General features: G+C 49.3%; 1 protein-coding gene and 1 non-coding gene across 9 annotated transcripts in view; both read right to left on the bottom strand.

Annotated features, from left to right (window-relative positions):
- Nucleotides 1-21,104, bottom strand: part of LOC105489374 (zinc finger and BTB domain containing 7C) — a 383,672-nt gene that overhangs the window by 121,484 nt on the left and 241,084 nt on the right. The gene's annotated exons all lie outside the window — the stretch shown is intronic.
- LOC112427971 (U6 spliceosomal RNA) lies at nt 20,114-20,217 on the bottom strand. Its single transcript, XR_003019763.2, has one exon. It is a non-coding gene; the product is annotated as a U6 spliceosomal RNA (small nuclear RNA).

The following is a 21,104-nucleotide window of genomic DNA, read 5'->3' as shown; positions in this document are numbered from 1 at the left end:
GCCACTGCCAGGAGACAGTGAGTACGGCTGAGCCAATCCACAGCTCTTCCCCATCTAGCAATGTGAGGCCAAGACAAACCGCCAGGGTAGTAGGTCAGAACAATGACCTTCATCCCACTGCAAGGCCAGTGAGACAAGAACCATCTGTCTTGCCAATAGGCCAAGGTTAGGCTTGTATGATGGATAGGGGAACAGGACAGAACTAAATGGCCCCTACATAGATCAAAACAATGATCAAAACAATGATAACAAAATAATCATAATGGTGGCAAGCATTGTGCTAAGAACTTTACATGCATTATTTCTTCTTCTTTTTTTTATTTTTTTTTGAGAAGGAGTCTCACTCTGTTGCCTAGGCTGGAATGCAATGGTGTAATCTCGGCTCACTACAACCTCCACCTTCTGGGTTCAAGTGATTCTCTTGCCTCAGTCTCCTGAGTAGCTGGGATTAGGGCACGCGCCACCACGCCTGAGTAATTTTTATATTTTTAGTAGAGATGAGGTTTCACCAGGTTGGTCAGGTTGGTCTCAAACTCCTGACCTTGTGATCCACCCGCCTCAGCCTCCCAAAGTGCTGGGATTACAGGCGTGAGCCATGGTGCCTGGCCTGCATGCATAATTTCTTTTAACTGTCACCAACAGTTCCATGAAGTCAGTATATTATTCTCTTTTCATAGAATGGCCCCTCAGAGCCAGGATCTGAACTCAGGTCACATTTACTGCCTGTAAAAGTCACTTTAAATCCTGGGGAACTGCATAAGGTGGCTCAGAGTATTTTTGGATTTCAAATGCAGTAGAAGCCGGGCGCAGTGGCTCATGCCTGTAATCCCAGCACTTTGAGAGGCTGAGGTGGGCAGATCACCTTAGGTCAGGAGTTCATGACCAGCCTGGCCAACGTGGCAAAACCTAAAATTAGTAGGTTTTATACTACTAAAACCACAAAAATTAGCTGGGTGTGGTGGCATGCACCTGTAATCCCAGCTACTCAGGAGGCTGAGTTAAGAGAATCGCCTGAACCCAGGAGGCGGAGGTTGCAGTGAGTTGAGATCAGCCACTGCACTCTAGCCTGGGAGACAGAGCGAGACTCCATCTCGAAAAAGAAAAAAATACACTAGGAGAAACCAAAGCAAGGCAGAAGGTAGGATCTGTTAAGCTAATGGGGTAAAACAGACTATGGCCTTGTCGGACGCTGTAGATGCTGTTTCAGGGAATCTCAAAGCAGAGCATAAGTAGCTCTCTGTCTCGCAGTTAGCAGATTTACCTAGCAGTAAGTTCTAGGACAAATGCAAATTTGAAGTCCCGGATAAAGGCTTTACATCTCACTGATGAAAAGAAGAGGTGCAAGAGCCTGGATTGTGCCATCTAAGGACATGCTGTGCAAGGACTGAAGCATGGTGGCATTTCTCAGTATGTGGATTTCGAATCCTCTGCTAGAATCTCCTGGGCAGATGCTTACAATGCAGACTCCTGGGCCCCAGTTCAGAGCCACTGAGTCAGAATCTGAACTCCAAATCTGCATTTTTCACAGATCTCTAAGGATGCATGCTGCTGACGTGGAAGAAGCGGTGACAATTGGTAACTGATTGGTTTGGCCTTGCTGGTTAGTGGAACCCTGGTTGAGAATCAGTGCCCTCCTTCAGGTGTGTTGTGGCTGGAGGATGGGAGCAGGAGGAGCTTTTCAACTGCTGGATTGCATCTGAAGCATGTTCACCACACTGATCACTTTTAATGGCTGCATAAAATGCCACCAGTGGACAGAGCATGACATACTTAACCACTCCTCTACTCTGGGACACTGGGGCCCTTTCCATATTATAGCTAACATTAGGATGAACATCCTTAGACATATTGCCCTCATATTTTGAATGACTGTCTTAGGTGAGATTCTTAGAAGGATGAAAGGGGGTATGAACATATTCATGGTGCCTAACATATAGCATTAAATTGCATTTTCCACTTAGGCTGACACCTGCACTGTTCAAGAGAGTCCATCTCACCACAGCGCTGCCAGCATTTCAGTCTCCTCACTCTAAAGATAAGGAAATGGAGGCTGGATTGTTGAAGCAACCTGTGACCTGCCCAGAGCTACACACCTAGTCAATGCCAGAACTAAGACCAGAACCCAGGGAGTTCTTGTTCATGGGCCAGGGCGTTTTGCCACTGCTGAGTTCTTCAGTCTCCAATCAGACAGGAGGGAAAAATCAAGCTTGGAACACCATTCTCTCTCTGTTCCAATCTCCCTGCCAGCTCTGACTTCACCCGCTGCACTAGGAGCTCACGTTTCCGTGCTTTTCGTGGTTTCTCTGCCTTGAAAACTGGGCCTCTCTTCTCTCTGCTCGAGCTCCACATCCTCCCTGGGCCCTGCTCTGATCAGTCAGAGGTCATTCCATAATTGCACCGCAGGTCAGATGTAGATATGCGGGTGGGGAAGCAGTGGGACAAAGGTGAGGTGACAGCCAAGGAGAGGGACACAGGCCAGCCAGCCCCGTCACAGGAGGGAAGATAGTGTAGGAGGACGGGTGGGACCAGTTGACAGTGGGCGAGGGGGTGAGTTGGCCTGCCAGTCTTAGGAGTCTGAATATGGTGGGGAGGGTTTCAGTTCACACGTACCCAGCCACGTGCTACTACTGGGACACAGGGTGTTTACATAGGAGAGCTGGGCTCTGGCTTCCACAAGGTCCTTAACAGGGCCTCTGGTGGACTTCAGAGAATCCTTAGATCCCCAGCTAAACCACATGCAAAACTGTACAAGTATGTAAGCATGTTTCTTTTTCTGGGAGACAGCCCATTAGTATTCATCAGATTTTCAAGAAAGTTTACGACCTCTAAAATGTTCAAAAAAAATTCAGGTGAAAGGCAGGTTGTCTACTAGAACTATAATCTGTTTGTTGTATGAATTATATATTGTTTTACCTATGGTAGGGAAAGAGAAAATAATCATAGGTGGCATTTCTCAGATAGATGATTGATAGATAGATGATAGAACAGATGATTGATACACGAATAGAACAAACAAATCTACATTTAACAAATAGGTACCATAAAGAATCATTATTCATGCCACCTACATTTCTTACTTTTCCACTGCATGAGAAGAAGATGGTGGAGCTGGGAGGAGGCAGGAAGCCTGGTGCTGAGGTGTTCAGAGCCACTGCCCTCCGCAGATGATCAGAGGCAAAGATAAAGTCTTGGTGTACTGATGAAGTCAGTTAGTGGGAAAACGGGATTTGGTTTCGCAACTTTTCCAGAGCTGTCTCTTGCATAAGATGGGACACACTTGAAAATAATCACGATGAGCCCTTATTTAGTGGGTGTCAGGCACTGTGCTAAGCGCTTTGCAAGTATTATCTTGTTTACTTCTCACCTGGTGGTTTGGGCAGCACTAGAACTTCCATCTCACAAGGGAGGAAATGCAGGCCCAGGGGTGTTAAGTCACTCTCCCCAAAGCACACAGCTGTGAGTGGAACAATGGGTACCTGAAGCGAGGCAGGGTGGGTTCCCAGCTGGGGCTTCTGGTGCCTGGGCAAGATACAGCCTTTGAGAGCAGTCATGTTGGGATGTCAGAATCAACCCCATCTTTGTCTTCCACAAAAGGGCTGGACTCTGAATATCAAAACTCTCCTCTTCCCTTTGCCTTTAAAGGCATAGTGAAGCACATACAGTTGAAATTATCCAGGCTAATTGTTCATTAGATGTTATTGAGCATCTAATATGAGCCAGACAACATACAAAAGGCTTTATAGTCATTTTCTTAATTTCACCATTACAACAAGCTTTTAAGGTGAGGATTAACATGCCCATTTTACAGATGGGGTACTGAGGTACAAAGGAAGTTTAGAGGAACTGCCTGAGGTCAGCTAGTAGAGGGAGGGGAGCTAGATTGCACCCACTCTCTTTCTGCTTCTCTGCCCCTCCCTGGGTAATACAGGGTACAAAGGTACAAGGGGATGGCTTCCTTGTTGGGGTCTGCATGATGATTAGGGCATGAGAAAGACCCAGGGAGCTTCCTGCCATGGTCCAAAGGAAAAAAGGGAAGCAAGGAAGAAGGGAAGAAAAGAGAACATGGATGAAACATGGGCTATATGTCAGGCAGTACCAAGATGTTGATGAACAATCCAAATATATTGTTGCAGTTTCAAAAGTCTTACAAAAGAGGGGCACTGGCCACTGGCCATAGGCCTGTGAATTGGTCCACCCTGAGCCATTCACTCCAGGATACACTCAGAGGTATGACTACGTCTTTCTGGAATTTGGCCGTGTTCTTTGAGGTCAAAGCTCCTGGCCTCATGAAATGTTCTTGAGAGGTTCAAGTAAATATGGGATACACACTTCGTGAAAATGGTGGTTCCCCGAGTCCTTCCCCTCTCAGGGTTTTGAACTTGGTTCTGGAAGCCCCAGGGCCTAGAAGGCATGAAGCACAGGAGGCTGTAGGACTAGCCAGCTCCCAGGACAGGGCCAGGAAGTGACTAGTGGACAGGGTGATGGCTGTGGCTCAGGGTCATGGCTGGGAAACTCGGAAAGGGAGGACTCTGAAAACTGTGTCGAGTCCAAAGGCCAAAGCTGGATGCAGAGTCTGAGAGGCCTTTGGCAGCGGAACACATAGCCCGTGTTCCCAGTAAGCAAGCAAGGGTTAGGGCTGGGCACAATTCTGGGCATGCGGCCCTGTCACCTGGGGTCCTGACAGGCAGGCATGACCAGGGGTTACAAATTCATCTGAACGGCCAAGAGGTCAATCTAGGTAGGAGGAAGCGGTCTGAGGACAGACCCTAGCTCTCACAGATGATCCAGAGTCTGAGGGATACCTGAGCAGGGGAGGAGCGCTCTGCAGGCAGGGGCATAGCCCTGGGACTGTTCTCTGGCACAGGACAAGGTCTGAGCTGTAACCAGGAAGAGCAGGGGAACCCCAGAGGATTGTAGCCATTGACTGCATACCAAAAGCAAGACCATGCCTACAGCCGTCATTCTTTCATGGCAGTCTCCAAAATCTGCCCTGTTCAATTCTTTAAGGGTTCCCTCTCCCGACTTAACAGTCCCTTTGGGTCTGGCATTTTCTTTCATTTTAGAAAATAAAACTTTGTGCTTCTTAAGTCTTGAAAGCAATATAGACACCTTATGGAAAACTTGATGTGTCTAGGACCCTATTATAAAGGCAGTTTTTTTACCCTGTCTTCTTCACTAGCCATTTTATAGTGAGCATCATCTCATAATGCACTCGCCCTCACCCTCCATCCCAACCTTTCCCACTGCCTCATTTGAAGTCTTACCTGCAAGTGCCCCTGGCTGGCATCTGGGTCCTTGATTAAATGAGTCATACTCTGAGCTATATTGCCACTGCTAAACGCTCAAGTCCTAGTCTCTTTATGGGAATTGTTTAAAAGATCTGAAGAAGTCAAGTCTGCATAATAGGAACCCAGAGAAACTCTCACTAGCAATGCCAGTCCTTACCCAGTGCTGCCTCCTAGAGCCCCCAAATGTGGGAAGAGCTGGTGCGCAACTGAATTCTCATTAGCAGTCCCTTACCCTATATTCTCATTTGCCATCTGGTCCCATGTAGGCTTGGAAACTAGAAAACCAAATGTAAAACTGTGCATGAAATAGGAGCAAATAGGCCCCATGTGACAAGGGCCCCAAGGGAGTGTGTTGGGGTATGTATCCTCTGATCTCTTTTGTCACAGGAACATTTGTCCTATGTTCCAAATAAAAATTATTTTATTTTTCTCTCAGGTTCTTGGCTCTGTCCCAGATATAGGAGGTAGCCAAATAAATGAGGATTCCCTGTAACTCTAATATTCCTTACACGTTATATAGGGTTTTATTTCTTTGAAATGTAAACAATTTCCTTCTCGGTGCTGTAACATTTTTTTGGTGTGGTCATCTCATTGCAGGAAGGGGATGCGCCTACATTCTATATTTCACTCCTCTGGGCAGGCTGAAAACTACCACTGGTTTAGTGCAAACCAATCTAGGGTTAGACTAGAAAAACCAGATTTTTAGATTTTACTTTATCTCAAATTGGACTGTGTGACTCTAATGGGGTTGGAAATAGAAGATTACTCAGACTGTCAAAGTTGCTGGGCCCTTCACAGACCCTACAGACCCATACTCTCACTTGACCCCTATGGAAGGAGGGTGAGCCCAAGGTTACAAAAGAAGCTGTTGGCTAATCTCCTCCACAAGAGACCTTATGAAATGACTAACAACATCCTGTGTAGGAACGTGTGCATTTAAAACCCACCTTATTCCCAAAAGGATTTGAGCCAGCTTACAAATGCACCTAAAGAGCAAGCTAACCATACGTAAAAAATAAGGAAGAAAAATGGGGCAAAGGAAAAGTAAGAGGGAAGATGGAGCCAGGATTCAGGTCGCATTCAAGATGAATGCCAACAAGACCTGTGCACGTGACACGGCATGGCAATAGACTTAGTACTAAGATGCTGGCAGCCAAGAGGAGGGTGAAATATGCCAGCCCCACAGAACTACGCTTTTTTTGTTCTTTAGGTCTTATCACTAACCCACAATACGACCCTTTTCTTTTGAGGCATGAGTTTTCCAGTCTGTCAAATGGGCAAATCCTGCCTTGTAGGATCTTTGTGAGGATCCAGTTAGAGCTTGTCTGTGAAGGAAGGCACTCGAAAAGTAAAGTGGGATACACACAAAACTGATCATTTCATTTTCTCGGCTGTGTCCTTGCCATGTATAAAATACTACTCACTTTCCATTGGCTGGTGGAGCCACCAGATTGAAGCTACTACCACTGGTCAAAGTTAATTCTGTATACACATTCTTAAGAACATCAAACACTGCCCAAACAATGGGAAGCCTCATGACACTTCCTGCGCTCAAATTCCATCCATTTCCATCCTTACACCTTTTTCTCTTTCCTTGCTACAGCTGGGAAAAATTAAGTTACTTAGAAAGGAACAGCAGGGAATGTCAAATTTAAGTAAATTTAAGTTCCCCTAAGAACTTTTTTTTTTTTCCCTGACAGCAAGTGATGTCGGATAACAGAGAGGAAAGACCAGGACTGGGGATGGAGAGTCGACCCCATTAGGGATCTCTCTGGCTGCAATTTGGCAGGCACTGTCCCTGCCTGTCACTCAGAGGCTTTCCCCAGCCTTTAGTGTTGGTGGTGGAATAAGGCATCTTCTGAACACAGGCCATAATTTTAGTTGAGAGTGAACCAGTGGTCCAGGGTAGGTGAGCTGCGATTCCAAAGGGTGGGAGCGGGTACAGCCACCAACCCTGGGCAAGCAGGGTTCTCCGGGTGACCTTAGACAGCTTCCTCTATGTGGCTTTTGCCTATAAACTGGGGGTACTCTCTGAGAAGAGCTTTTCAATAAATAAAAGCATTAACAGCAAGAAGAATCATACAAATAACATAGCAATATAAATAGCATAGAAATAACATAGAATAATATAGACAACAGGTTTGGCTTGGGGTTGAACATGAGAAGGTTGCTACAGGGAAAGGGGTCCAGAAATGTCCTTGGGAACTCACTGGTCCTACAAGGCAATAACAGCTGCCAGAGCCTGCTGACTGTGGGCACATGAGGAAACGGAGACGAACCAATCCCAGCTGGGAACATAATCAGATAAGAAGTGGTCTTCCTGTCTGCGGAGCCCTTCGCACTTCTCAAAGTGACCATTTGACAGTTAATATTATTCTCCCCATTTTACAGAGGAGGAAACAGAGACCCAGTTGGTTACATTACTTGTCAAAATGGCAAGAACCTGGCAGTCCCAGAAGAAAGGCAGCACTTAACAGCAGGGACTCGAAGGCAGACTCTTCATCCTGGCTCTGCCATCACTCACTGTGTGACGTGAGGCAAATGCTTTAGTCTCTCTCTGCCTCAGTTTCCTCATCTGTAAAAGCTGAGTGGATTACCTGAGCTAATATCTGTAAAGTGCTTAGAACACCCGCTGACATATATCAGGTGCCACATAAGCACGCTAAAATAAACACATCAACTCCTAGTGCCTGCCTCTGCGACTCCCAAACCAAAATGGGCCAATGGCAAAATGCTACAATGTGTGCCCCATCCTGTGGGAGAAATTCAATCCCACTCAATATCAACTAAGGGTGGTCATTTGGGGGTGGAAAGAGAGGACAGGGCTTGAGGAAGGTGGGGAACAGGTACTTGGCAAACATCCTAGATGCCCTGGGGACCGTCCCTGCTTCCTCTCTCTTTGAGGACTTTGCCAAGAAGGAACACACAGGCTGGATAAATCTGTGCCAAGCAGGAACAAAATGGTATCTGGTCTGGACAAGATGACAAGTTAAATATGCCCAGTTTACCACCAGGGGCAAACACTGGCTCCCAGCCCTGTTCCTCCTTTTTCTCTTTGCTTTTGGTGGATTTGTTTTTGTGGCTGCCAAAGGTGCCTATCAGGAACGACAGGTGATTTGCTTTTGGGCAGGGCTGTGAAGATGTCAGGCAAACAAGTTACCTTTCTCATAACTCTGGCCCTCGCAGGCTATAGGATGACTATGACAGAATGGTGCTTCCTGAAGCCACCGGCACATACACACAGGTGCTGGGTCTAGGATCCAGGAGTCCAGCTTCTAGCCCAGCCCTGCCTCTATGGGGCTGTGTGTTCTAGGGCAAATACTTCTCCCTCCCTGCTCCTTACTGTTCTCCTCAGCAAAATGAGGGTCTTGGAGGGGTGGGGTGGGGGTGATGAACTTGAAAGACCTTTTTGGCTCACATCTGTGAGTTTAGAGGAAGCATTCTGGGGCCAGAGCTGCAGAATTCTGAATGGCTGTCGGGTGGGCCTACCTTCTCCTAGCTCCTAGGCCCTCTTCTGCAAGACTCTGTTTTTATTATTGATTTGGCAGTGCAGAAGAGTGTCCTATGTTCCTGGCTCAGCCCTGGTGGAAACAGAAGATAGACTCCAAAAGCAGAGGATGGCAAGTGAAGTGTCTCAGGCATGGCCTTCTTTACCTCGCTGCCCTGTCCATCCATCTCGAGGTTTTGAAGGCACCTGGTTTTACTGACAATCTGGGGTGAGCATGAAGCTGCTGGGGGAAGGGAGGAGCTATAGGGGCTGAGGAGATACAGTGTAGAGGAAGGGGATGAAGGCCTGGCCAACTGCTCCACTTCCATCTTTCTCAGCTCCTTCCTCAGAGGGGCAGGGGAGGCAGAGAGTCAAGCCCACTCCTGACCTCAAGGAGCACAATCACATTCCGTGTTTTCCTTTCCCAAAGAGATCAGAAGCTTCTGGAAGGGTAGGGGTCCTGGCTTACCTTTTTTTTTTTTTTTTTTTCCTTTTCTATTCCCCTTGTCCTAACACATAAAGTGCCTGCACATGTGGTGGTTAAGCACACCGACCCTAGAGTCAGACTGCTCTGGTGTGAATCCCGGTTGTCTTCTACTTAACCAACCTCAGTTTCCTTGTCTTTAAAATGGGAAGAATGATAATTCCTACCTCATAGGGATCTTATGAGGATTCAATAAAGTAATACTTATAGGACATTTAGCACAGGGCCTGGCACTAGGCAGGTGGCCCAGAAAAAGGCTTACCAAGATGAATGGAGCTGAATTGCTTCTGGTCAAAATTCATCATCACAAGAAAGTCACATGCATATTCCTTTCTTGCTACTACAAATCACGCCTACATTAATTTATTCATCAGCTCTGTGTCTACAGATGGTGCAAAGATCAGCTTTACCAAAGCCAAGCTCAACTCTCCTAAGTTTCAAAATCAGTGAGGTTCCTGAACTTCTACTACATGCAAAATATTATTTTAATCATTCATTTCAGCCTCTTTCTTCTCCAAATACTTTAATAAAATTGGTAATTGTAGCCTGAATGACCCAAATTCCTCCTACTTTCACTTTTTACCAAAGTGCTGCCCCCATCCCACGTGCCACAGCAGCCAATGCCCAGCAGGCAGGACCCCAGAGGCACGAACATTAGGTTCCCAGAGCACTGGGCAGCCCAGAGCCCAGGGGGCCTCCAGCCCCCAGAAATGCTGGATCTGTGGGGCTGTGGTCTCTTCACACAGTGCCTGGCAGGGCTGTAGGATGACAAGAATCCCTGCAGGAACAGACATGCCTTGGTCTTTTGCAACCTGTTCAGATACTGGTTGAGGGTAATGAATGGAAAAGAGTCACAGCATTAATCGCTCTGATCTGGAGTTGCCAATTTGGCTCATGCTTGGACCCACCTCCAGACCCACAGTCTCTTCCTGCACAATGACTGGGCTTGCTTGAAGTGACCAAAGATGATGCCAGGCTCCGATGGGGATCACTGCTGGCCAACTACCCGGGAGAAACATTTCGCTAGCACACTCAGTGACAAGGAACTAGAATCCCAAGCACCGTGGAAGCCTCACTTCTTCCAAAAGATGCATTAATCCAGCCCTCTTGCTGAGGGCTTGTTCATGCATCTCACCAGTACCTACTGATCAACTACTCTGTGCCACACGGGTGCTATGCTAGGTCCCTAACATGGAGCTACCCTAAAATTAAAACACAGTATAACAGCAGGCACACTGGGATGAGGAGCTAGGAGGCTAGTTCCAGCTCTGCCACTAACAAGTAGTGTGACCTTGGGCAGGTCATCTCCCTCTCTGGGTCTCAAGGACCTCATCTATCAAACCCAGGACTGGGCTGAGGATGCCTGTGGTCCAGCTGTTAAAGATCCTGGTTAAATAAATAATAAAGATCCCGGATCTATTAAATAACATCCCTGATGTACAAATAGTGGCAGTCTTGATCAAAGAGCTCCAAGCTTGTAGAAAACACAAGCTCAGCAACCTACCAATCTCCCCTTTGCCATGGTAAGGGCTCCTGTTTGCTACCTGAAAATGTAAGAACTCACAGCCTTGGGATGAGTGAGAAGTTGAACTGGCCGCAGGGAGAGTCACCTGGAAGGGCAGTGGCAGTCTGAGGGGGGCCAGGTGGCCTTCTTGATGTGATATGAGGGATCCCTGAAAGGCCTCCCCTGCCCCAAATAGCTGCTCCCTATCCCCCAAATCTAGGGTCCTGCATCTGGAATTCCACCATTTGAGACAAAAGTTGGGTTTTTTCCCTTTTCTTTTTTCAGCGCGGGGGGCAAGGGGCGGGGTGGTCTTTGATTGCAGACACCTTCAAGCAAAATACACACAGCCATGAGAAGTGTGTGGTTCCCACCCTTTTAAGCTTGCCTGGGTCTTCCCTGCCTGCAGCAGGGGCCTGGCAGCTTGTGGGCCCTGGGTGCTTGGGGCTGGAGGAGTCGGGGGGGCACCCAGAAGGGACCCTAAAGGGGTTGCGGGGGAGGGAGGGCCTCCTGGGCCGACTCAAGGTCTCCTTCACCAAGTCCCAGAGGGCCTGGGAGACGGGGGCAGGGAAAGAGAAAGAGCACGTGCAGGATTTGAGTTCTCCAGGAGGGCTGGGAGTGGGAGAGTCCAGGGAAAGAGCCGGTGCCTCCCTTTGGCTAACCGATCCCTTGGAAGAGCCAGCTCAGAGAGCGGAGGAAGGGAGGGCGGGTCAGGAGACAGGGTGGGGCCTGGATGAGAGGAAACTGTAAAACCAACCGGGCGGATTCACGAAAAATTCCCGAGCGTGGTGAGGGTAGAGGGTGCTGGGCAGCACCCCAGTTTGCCAGGCCCACGCTCCTCCAGTTGCCCGGCCTGTTCAGACTGGTTTGCCCACCTTTCTCTCCCTGCCAGCCCCCTCCGCCTGATCTCTGAGAAAGCAGAATCCGGGACATGAAGCAACCACAGCCGCTCCGCCCGGCCACTAGCGCCCCGGACTCCGAGCCCGCCCGCAGCCCCCTTCCTGCGGCTTTCACTCCGCTGCCCTGCCCGGCCCAGGCGCTCCGCCCCAGCCCCGTCCCGCTCTGGACGCCCCACCTCTAGCCCCGCCCTCCCCGGGCGCCCCGCCCGCTCCCTCCCCTTGGCGTCCCCGCGGTCTCTGTCTCCTCCCGCGGGAGCCGTGGCCCTCCCCCCGGGCACCCCCGGCCTGCACCCCTCCCTCTGCGCGCCCCTCCCCTCGGTCGCAGTCTGTTTCCCGGGCCTCTCCTCCGCATTCTCACACGGCTCCAGCTCGACCTCCCCACCCGCCCGCCTCCCCGGGAGGCCGCGGCCTGGCGCTGCACCGCCCCTGCCCACGGTTACCCGGTTACCGCCTGAGAGGCCGGCGCCTGCCCGGGCGGGCAGGACCCGCACTGACCCCGCAGGGGGCGAGGCGGGGCGGAGAGGAGCGAACGCAGAGCCAGATCCCCCCGCCGCCGCCGGCCGCCCACCCCCAGGCAGGGCTTCGTGCCAGACCCGGCTGCCGTTATCTGCTGGGTGGAGGGCAGTGCCAGCTGCAGGCGTCTCCGAGGCGCAAACACTACCCGTGGCCCCAGCCTCCTTCCCTGCAGCCTTCTGCCTTCTACCGGAAACAGCCACGGGGAGCCAAAGGAGGATCCAGCAACAGGAGGGAGGCAGGGGCTCCACCTCAGAGGCAGGGCCACACTGAAGCCCAGCTCACTACCTGCTGGGTGACCTTGGGCAAGTGACTTCTCTATGCCTCAGTTGTTGCATCTGTAAAATTGAGAGAGTAATAGTATTCACCTCACTGAGTGTTGCGTTTTGGTGCCTGGCACATAATAGGGACTTCATAGACAGTAGTTACTATTATTACCTCTTCCCTGACATTTGGGGTTTGGCAGAGGGATGTATAGGCTACATGGTCACTAAGGATCTGTTAAGCACCTCCTATGTGCAAGGGAGGTCACATGGTATGATGCAGGAGTCTTGGAGTTAGATGTGGGGTTGAATCCAGGCCCTGTCACTTCATAGCTGTGTGTGACCTTGTAGAAAGTCTGTCTCCTGTCTGAGCTGAAGTTACCCCACAGGAAAATAGGGACGTAATGCTCATCTTCCCGGCCAATGCTGGATTCAATGAGATAATGTACAGGGAGTGCCCAGGGCAGTTCTCAGCACACAATAGTGCCTCTCAGTAAATAAGAGACGCAGGATGGAGAGGACAGGCTCAGTTTCTGCTACAGAAGAGCTCTGGGCAGGTAAGACCTATGGGAGAAAAATGTCACTGAAGAGGATGAACGTTAGGTGCTCAGCATGAAGTCAGTAGGAAGGGCTGAGGGAGGGCAGGCCCTCCTGTCTAGGAGAATGAAACTGCTAAGGGTGGGATGGCAGGCACTGGTGGAGAATGTTTCCGAATGGGGCCCATCGGTCCTCAGTGAAGCGGCAGCCACTGGGCCTGAGAAGGGATGTAGGGGTGCTGGAATGACTGATGTCAGCATCTGCTTTATTGGAGAGGCCCCAAAGATGGCTTGGCCATCTCTCTCCCATCCTGACAGGAGAACAAAATGAAAAGGACAATTGGAAAATGAGCCCTGAGTAAAATCTCCCCCCTTTATAATGACTGTGAACGTGGCCAGGCATGAGCATGGCCCTGGACTGTGGCTGTGTGACTCTGAAGCTGGGTTCCCTCATCTGTAAAGTCGTGGCCCGGCCAGATGCTTTCTAGGCCCCTGAGCTCCTCCCTTCTTGAAAGCAGCATTTGCTCTGATCCGTAGCAATGTGGGGGAGAAGCCACTCCTAGAGGGTGCAGGGCCCATCTTCATCCCATCACCCATTCCATGAACTGGCTGGGAGCCCTCTTGAATGAAATGGAAATGAAGTGGGGCTTAACAGTGGGACAGCCTCCCCAAAGCAGCTCAGGAAGACCAGCTGTCCCACTGAATGTGTGATTCTGAGAGCTGGAATCAGCCTTTCAAGCAGATGTCCAGCCCTCTTACTTACAGACAAAGAAACAAAGCCTAGAGAAGTGAAAGGACTTGCCCAAGTTCATGTGTCTCTTGAGAGGCAGAGCTACCTTTCAACCCACTGCACCATATTGCTTCAATTAATTTCACTAACAGCGACAACAACAACAACAAAAAACCCAGTAAGCTGGTGACCAAGGCCATCCAAAGTCTCTTTGAGTCCACTTCACGAAAGCAAAATGGAAATGCCTTAGCTTCACTACCAGATAAGAAAGTGCTTTAGGAAGTGAGAACACTCCAAGCAGCCCAAGAACTGCCACAAACAGTGTCCGAAGCTGGAGGGGGTTAACTAGGTGGGCAGTTGGCAGCGGTTCCTGCCAGGTCAGAGGGGATTTGCCTTTGTGATCAGTACTGCAGGCTCCATGAAGACAGTCCAAGGACACTGGGCTCTGATACTAATATGCATTTTTATTCTGCAATAATTTTCATACTGAGTTCAAGAGGCACCAGCTCCAAGTACATAAAACCAAATCAAATTAAATTAATTGATTTTATTGAAACCTGCTGCAGTTGTATTCAAGCCCACAGCCAGGGGCATGACCCTCATGAAATACCAAAGGGGCTTTTGAAATAATTAAATTAATCACACCCTGGGTTCTGTACAAGGGCTTGCTCCTGGACTCATAGACAGGCACATATCCGGGCCCAGCAACGAGCAGGAGAGGAGCATGTGGCCGCAACACAACCACAAAATGTGGTGCTGCCTAGGGGAGCTGAAGACTCAGACTTCTCATTCCAGGGTAAGCCTTTGTTCATGCTCTTTTGGCAAACATGCACATACACACACTCTCACACTAACCCATACACACAGTCACAACACCACTCATACGCACACACACACACACACACACACACACACACACACACACACACATATATATACACACACACACACACACACACACACTCATCTGCTAGAATTCCCTTCTCTCTCCCTGCCTACCCACGGTTCAGATCAAGTGCTCACCTCATGATCCTCCTTCTTTAACCCACCAGGACCCCTCCAGCACTTGGATGATGCATTTTCTTGTTGGCTGCTGTTTCATAAGCGCTTTTTTTGCATCTCTAAGTAAAGGCTAGTAAGCCCCTTGAATGCAGAGAATGGGCCTCCCTGGCTTCTCTGGATCTCTCAGAAAGCTCGGCATAACCTAGAGTATGAATAACTTAACCATTGTAAGTGCTATGCACTTGGAAGGAGCTCGACATTTATTAAGCACCTACTGTGTGCTAGATGCTGTTCAGATGACTTTAGACATATTAACTCATTTAGTCCTCACCATGAGCCCCCACCCCCGACATCCGACCAAGTTGTGATTGTTGTTGTCCTTATTTTACAAATGAAAATAGAGAGACACAGAAAGGTCAAGTAGCTTGCCTGAGGTCACCCAGCTGGCAAAGGGAGCAGGGGTATATTACTTCTTAGGAAATCTTAAGCCAAAAAAATTCTATACATCCTGTTGCTGATCAAGAGGTGGATCACCTTGTGCTTGAACACATTCCTACAAACAAGTATGGTTACAAAATCCCAGCATTACAGGGACACTCACCAACCCTTCATTTTACAGAGGAGGAAATTTGCAGTCCAGGAAGGGGAGGGTTCTTGTCCCAGGTCACAAAGCAATTTAGAGGAGAGCTCCCAGCCTCCTGTTGGCCCACAGCTCAGAGCAGCTCTGCCTGGGAGAAATGTTACTGATTATTCCAGTTCCTCCTGCATTCGAATATAAGACAACACTCCGATGTAGCCCGTCCTTCAGAGACAATGAGTGTCCAGTGATGAGCAAGAACTGCCCCGCGGAGCTGCCCATACTCTATGGCCCAGGTCCTCCTCTGTATTCAAGGAGCAAACTTGGGCAGAGTGAGGGGACCTGGCCTTGTTAGGGATCAGACTCCCAAACTGCAGCCTCATCAGCACCTGCTCTAGTCCTTGTTGTAACCTGCTGGGACACCTTTGAAGACAAAGCCTGTCTTGCTGTCCCTGTTGTGCAATGAGCTTTCGAAAGCCCCTGGCCCTCACCGCCGCTCCCCCGCAACCTCTGCTCCTTCCACACCCCACCCACTACCAAATGCTATGCCCTCAAGGTTAACTTCAAAATAAAGCCCTGGAGTCCAGCCAATAAGAATCCCCTCCCTGGCTCTGAGAACTTGAGCTGCTTAGTAGGAATGGGGAACTTGAACATCGGTCCCTCTTTGCAGGGTTTGCACAGCTCTGTGACCAGCACACACATTCTCTGCCACATAAGCCTCATTTTACAGATGAGGAAACTTGGGTAAGGGGTGGGGAGAGGCCTGCATGCCGAGCTAGTAGGGCCTGGATTCAAAGCTGGATCTTTCTTTCCCTCTTTTTAAAATGACCAACTATTCTTATTAACAGTAGGGCATGCCCGTCTGGCACACTGCATAATACATTTTTCCCAGATTTTTTGACTGAGCTCTTTGATTGCCTCTTCATAGGAGAACAATTTTTTAAAATTGTGGTAAATGTTTATATTTATATATGTGTAACATAAATGTTATTTTAACCATTTTAAGGCAAAATTCAGTGGCATTAAGTACATTCACAGTGTTGTACAATCATCACCACGATTTCCAAGACTTTTTCATCAACCCAAGTAAAAACTCTGTAACTGTTAAGCAATAACTTCCCAACGTTCCCCTCCTCTGAACCTTGGTACCACTAATCTACTTTTCGTTTCTAAGAATTTGCTTCTTCTATTTATTTATCTGTTTGTTTATTTTGGGAGAAATAAGAACACTGGGTAGGAAGAATTTGCCTATCATAGATGCTTCATAGAAGAAGAACCACACAATATCTTGTTGCCCTTTGTGTCTGCAGAGTCAACTCTCTTCACCAGTAAGCTGGACTTCTCTGCTTCTCAGGCCCCCGGTTTCTCCCTGCCTCCCTCCCAGGGATGCCGTTGGGGTGGGAGTCCCGACATGAGTGATGTCATCACAGGGAGGGCCAGTCCTATGGAAGCTCAGGGTCCCCGGTCTCCAGCAGGTAGAAGCACCTGGCCTGGTCCTGAGCGTTACCGACAGGACCAATGAAGCAGCATGTTAGGGGGCAAGAAAAAGGAGTTTCCAGCAGGCAGATGGGGCAAGGAGTGACCCCCAAAGCGTCCAGGGGCCCGGGCACTACACTGCCACAGGTGGCCAGGGCGAGCCGTAGATGGACCATATTGGGCACGTTTGGTGATGGTTTTGCTGAAGTGGGCCTGGAAGCTGCTGTCCACACTGGAACAAGCCTCTGGCACCTAGTGGGCGCCTCCTGAACTAGAAGGTGGCTCAGTTGTGTTGTCCTTACTGGATGGGGGGAAGTTGAGGCTGTTTCCCCACTCACAGCCCCCGGCCCTGGAAAGACGCCTCTTCCTCTGACCTCAACCTCAGCTGGAAACACAAAGCAGCGCCTGCTCAGCCCCACCCTTCTCTGGTCCTTAGAACCTCGTGCTACCCTTCTATCCAAGCTGTCTGTGCCCGCTCTCTGCACAATGGCCATCCGGAGGTAGTCCTGTGTCCGGTCCTTCCTTGGCCGGAGGCAATATCCAGACCCTTCCTCCACCCTTCCAGGCCTCCCGCCCACTCCTGAATCTCCACTTTGAAAGCTTTCCACCGACAAGTGATCTCTCACAACCGCCTTCACTTCCCCTCCCAGTCCAACCTGCCCCTCCCACAGGCCCCAGCCTACCCATTTCCTCTGCCCTTTTCACCCTTTGGCGCCAGAACTCAGCTATTCTGAGCCTTTGGCCCAGCTCTTTCCTCCTTCCAGCTGCTCCTGTGCTGGGGCCTCCATCTCTTGCTTTTTCTCTTTGGAGTTAACTGTTACTTAGCCCTGCACCCTAACAAAGAAATGCACCCTGAAAGCCTGTGGCACTAAGGTATGGGGGACATCAAAGGTAACCAGACTCAGCACAGACCTAACACTTGAGTTACCTATTTGGAAATGTTAAATGCAGGCCACTGCATCGCTAGATTTTGTGTGTGTGTGTGTGTGTGTGTGTGTTTGTGCGCGCGCGTGCACCAGTAGACTCTGGGTCCTTCCAAGAAGCTTTTCAAAGCGATCTTTCTCCCCCTTGCCAGAAACAATTAATAGTCCTTTTTTGGTTACCTGAGTTTCTTCCTTCTTGTATAACACAACAGCCACAGGGTTTCCAGGTTTCTTTGAGAAGATGCTAGGGCAATGACTGCAGAGCTTATAAAAGTACACAGAACGGTATGTTTGAAAAGATCATTTTCTGTATTCAGCTCTGAAAAGCTTTCCCTAAGAGCAGCAACAGTCGGATAAAGGTGACTGCCCACATGAAACAGTTTTAGTAGGGTTTCAGATCCCTTTCAGAGTGTGGGGAAGAGAGAAGGGAGGGGAAAGGACTACCAGAAGGAAAAACAAGTCCACATGCTTTGATTTGGCCTTGGTGACCAGAACAACACACTCTGAGGGTGCCACAGTCAATATTCGCTTCACTGAGCTTCTTATCAGGCTCCAACCCATGGGGAGCAAAGGGCAGAGCTTGGCAGGAGCCCAGGTGCTGTGTGAGGGTTCAGGGTGAGGCCTAGGCTGATTAAGCTGTCCTGGGCCTTTAGGTCAGAGGCTCCCTGCAAAGAGGTCCTTGGAAAAGGCTTACTGCTGTGAGACCACCTCCTGGGATCCCTGCACCAAAGTTTTCAGGTCTGGAAACTGGCAAATTTTTGTTTGACAAATATGTGGTTGACGTGCAGGTTATTCTAAACATGACACAAACCCCACAAGTTATAAGGGGGGAAAGTGGTAGATTTGTTTACAAAAATACCACAATCCAAGTTAAAAACAGACTGGGAGAAAATATTTGCATTATAAGTTACAGACATAGGTTTAAATCTATAATATACAAAGAACTCCTATGCATCAATAAGGAAGAACATGAAATATAAATGTCCACCAACATGATTTAAGTTGCTCAATCTCACCAATAATTTTTATTAATAAAATGTAAACACCAACTCTTAGGTGCTGATGAAGAAATAGGGGAAGGCAGATCTTGTAGATAAGGGACACTAGATTAAAGAGCTAGAAGACTTGAAAGCTTATCACCTGTCCTATAAGACTCAGCAAATCATTTTCCATGCTTGGGACAATGTCCTAGTTTACATTTTCATGGAAGTTGCGTAAAGGATAATGTTGGTCTTGTGTCTCTTGCATCAGGCATAAACATGGCTTCTTATACCAATCCCCCTTCTCAGAGCAGCTCAGAACACTTACCACACCTTTCTCCTTGACCCTCACCTCTCTGGAAGATTAGAAGCAGAAGATTTATTGGATCAACTTCTCAGCTGTGGAATCTGAGCAAACAGAAGGGAAGTGGCTGAGGTAAGACACCCCGGCAGCCCTTGATGAATGTTGCAACTGATCCGGGGCACATGCCCTGTCCCCAAGGGGGTCTATGTGTACCACGGGGTCTGCTGTCCAGATGGCTGCATGGGGCATGGGGAGCAGGCAAGGGCTACACAATAGAAAGGTGAGCTGTAAGAAAGTGTACTGACTTTATTTTCAGGCAACCTCGGGTTGGGACTCTACCTCCTACTGCATATGCTGCTGCACGCATTGTCCCATCTTTTTGCATCCTGGGTTCCTCTTCCATAAAATGGGCACAGTACTCCTCACCTCCCAGTCCCTTGCCTTGCCATTGTCCTTACCACTCAATTGGACATATTTCAGAGACAGCCTTACCCTGCTGTTACTAGCGGTTTCGGCTCCCCAAACTAAATCACATGACTTCACGGGCTAGAGCTGTGTCTCCGGAGAGGTCAGGGATCCCAGGGAGCTGACAGCACTGGGGCCCTGCCATCGTCACTTCTGAACTCACAGCACCTGGCACACTGTGTTGCACATGGCACATGGAAGGTACTACAAAGGAATAGCTAGAGAATGAAAGAAGGAAACTATGGATGAGGGAGCCGAGGGTCAGAAAGGTGAAGTGTCCTGCCACAGGCCATATGACCCATTAATACCTGGCAAGCACTGTGCAGTCCACTTTCTTCTTTATCAAGGGCAACCGGAGAGGAGAAAACACAGCCAAGCATACTGGCTCATGAAGTCTCGTGTTTGCCAGGGAAAGTCCCATTTTACATCTGTTTTTTTCTTATGATTATAATAATAACAATGCCCACTTTTACTATCAAAAGTGTCCCTTTTTTTCCTTTTTTTTTTTTTTTTTGAGACGGAGTCTCGCTCTGTCACCCAGGCTGGAGTGCAGTGGCCGGATCTCAGCTCACTGCAAGCTCCGCCTCCCGGGTTCACGCCATTCTCCTGCCTCAGCCTCCCGAGTAGCTGGGACTACAGGCGCCCGCCACCTCGCCCGGCTAGTTTTTTGTATTTTTTAGTAGAGACGGGTATGAACTGCTTCACGAATCTGCGTGTCATCCTTGAACAGGGGCCATGCTAATCTCGGTATCATTCCTATTCTAGTATATGTGCTGCTGAAGTGAGCACAGAAGTGTCCCATTTTGGATGACAAAGTCTCTGTTCTCGCTGTTGTGAGGGAGAGTGGATGGAAGGTCTCTGTGTTTCCCTGACTCCATCTACTCTCCCTCCCCTCACCTCTCCTGACCTGCCAGAAACACGATGAAAATGTCACTTCATTATCTATTCATTGAAAGCCACACTTGAACTGCACTCCCCACAAAGGCCACCTTCCCCCAGCAAAATCTGCCTCAAGAGTGTCCTCATGGCCTGTGCAATGGGGTGACGGGGTTCTCAGCTGCTTAACTGCCTTCCACTGTATCACCAGCAAGTGGACCAAAGATCCTGCCTCAGGATTCTTAAGTGTGCTGAATGATGGGCACCTGCTTGCCAGGCCTGTGCCAAAGAAGCCCTCTACCCACACCCCACTGGCTAACTAGTATCCAGCCTTCCTATTCTGCAAGGGCATTTGGGCCTGAACAGCGACTCATCCATCACAGCTCCTGGGGGGGCCTGGCAGCCTCTCCAGAGAAGGATGCGCAGGCTGAGATGAGAGCTGGGGTCTCTGAGATCCACCCACCTGGAGAAATGCTGGATTTGAGGGGAGGCAGAGAGGCATCATGAACACAGAGAAACTTCCCACCCAGGGGAGCTCACCAAACCCGGGGCAGCCTCAGGGATGAGCATTTTCAGACATGTTCAGGAAGGCATGGCTAGGATGTTGGATCAGGGGATGGGGCCAGCCCTCCCACTGGTCCTCAGACCTTTAGAGGAGGCCAGGAGGAGAAAAAGAGCCACTGACACCTTAACAGAGTAAGCAAGTACTCTTGGGAGAGCCCCTCCACACCTACGAAGTCATTCAAAGCCTGGGATCCGGAGGTGCCTCTCCCAGAGCCTTCCTCAGTTCAGTCACCTCA

This window comes from Macaca nemestrina, chromosome 19 (assembly GCF_043159975.1).
Source record: "Macaca nemestrina isolate mMacNem1 chromosome 19, mMacNem.hap1, whole genome shotgun sequence".
Lineage (NCBI taxonomy): Eukaryota > Metazoa > Chordata > Mammalia > Primates > Cercopithecidae > Macaca > Macaca nemestrina.
The sequence above is the reverse complement of the archived record's forward strand: the minus strand, read 5'-3'. Positions and strand labels throughout refer to the sequence as shown.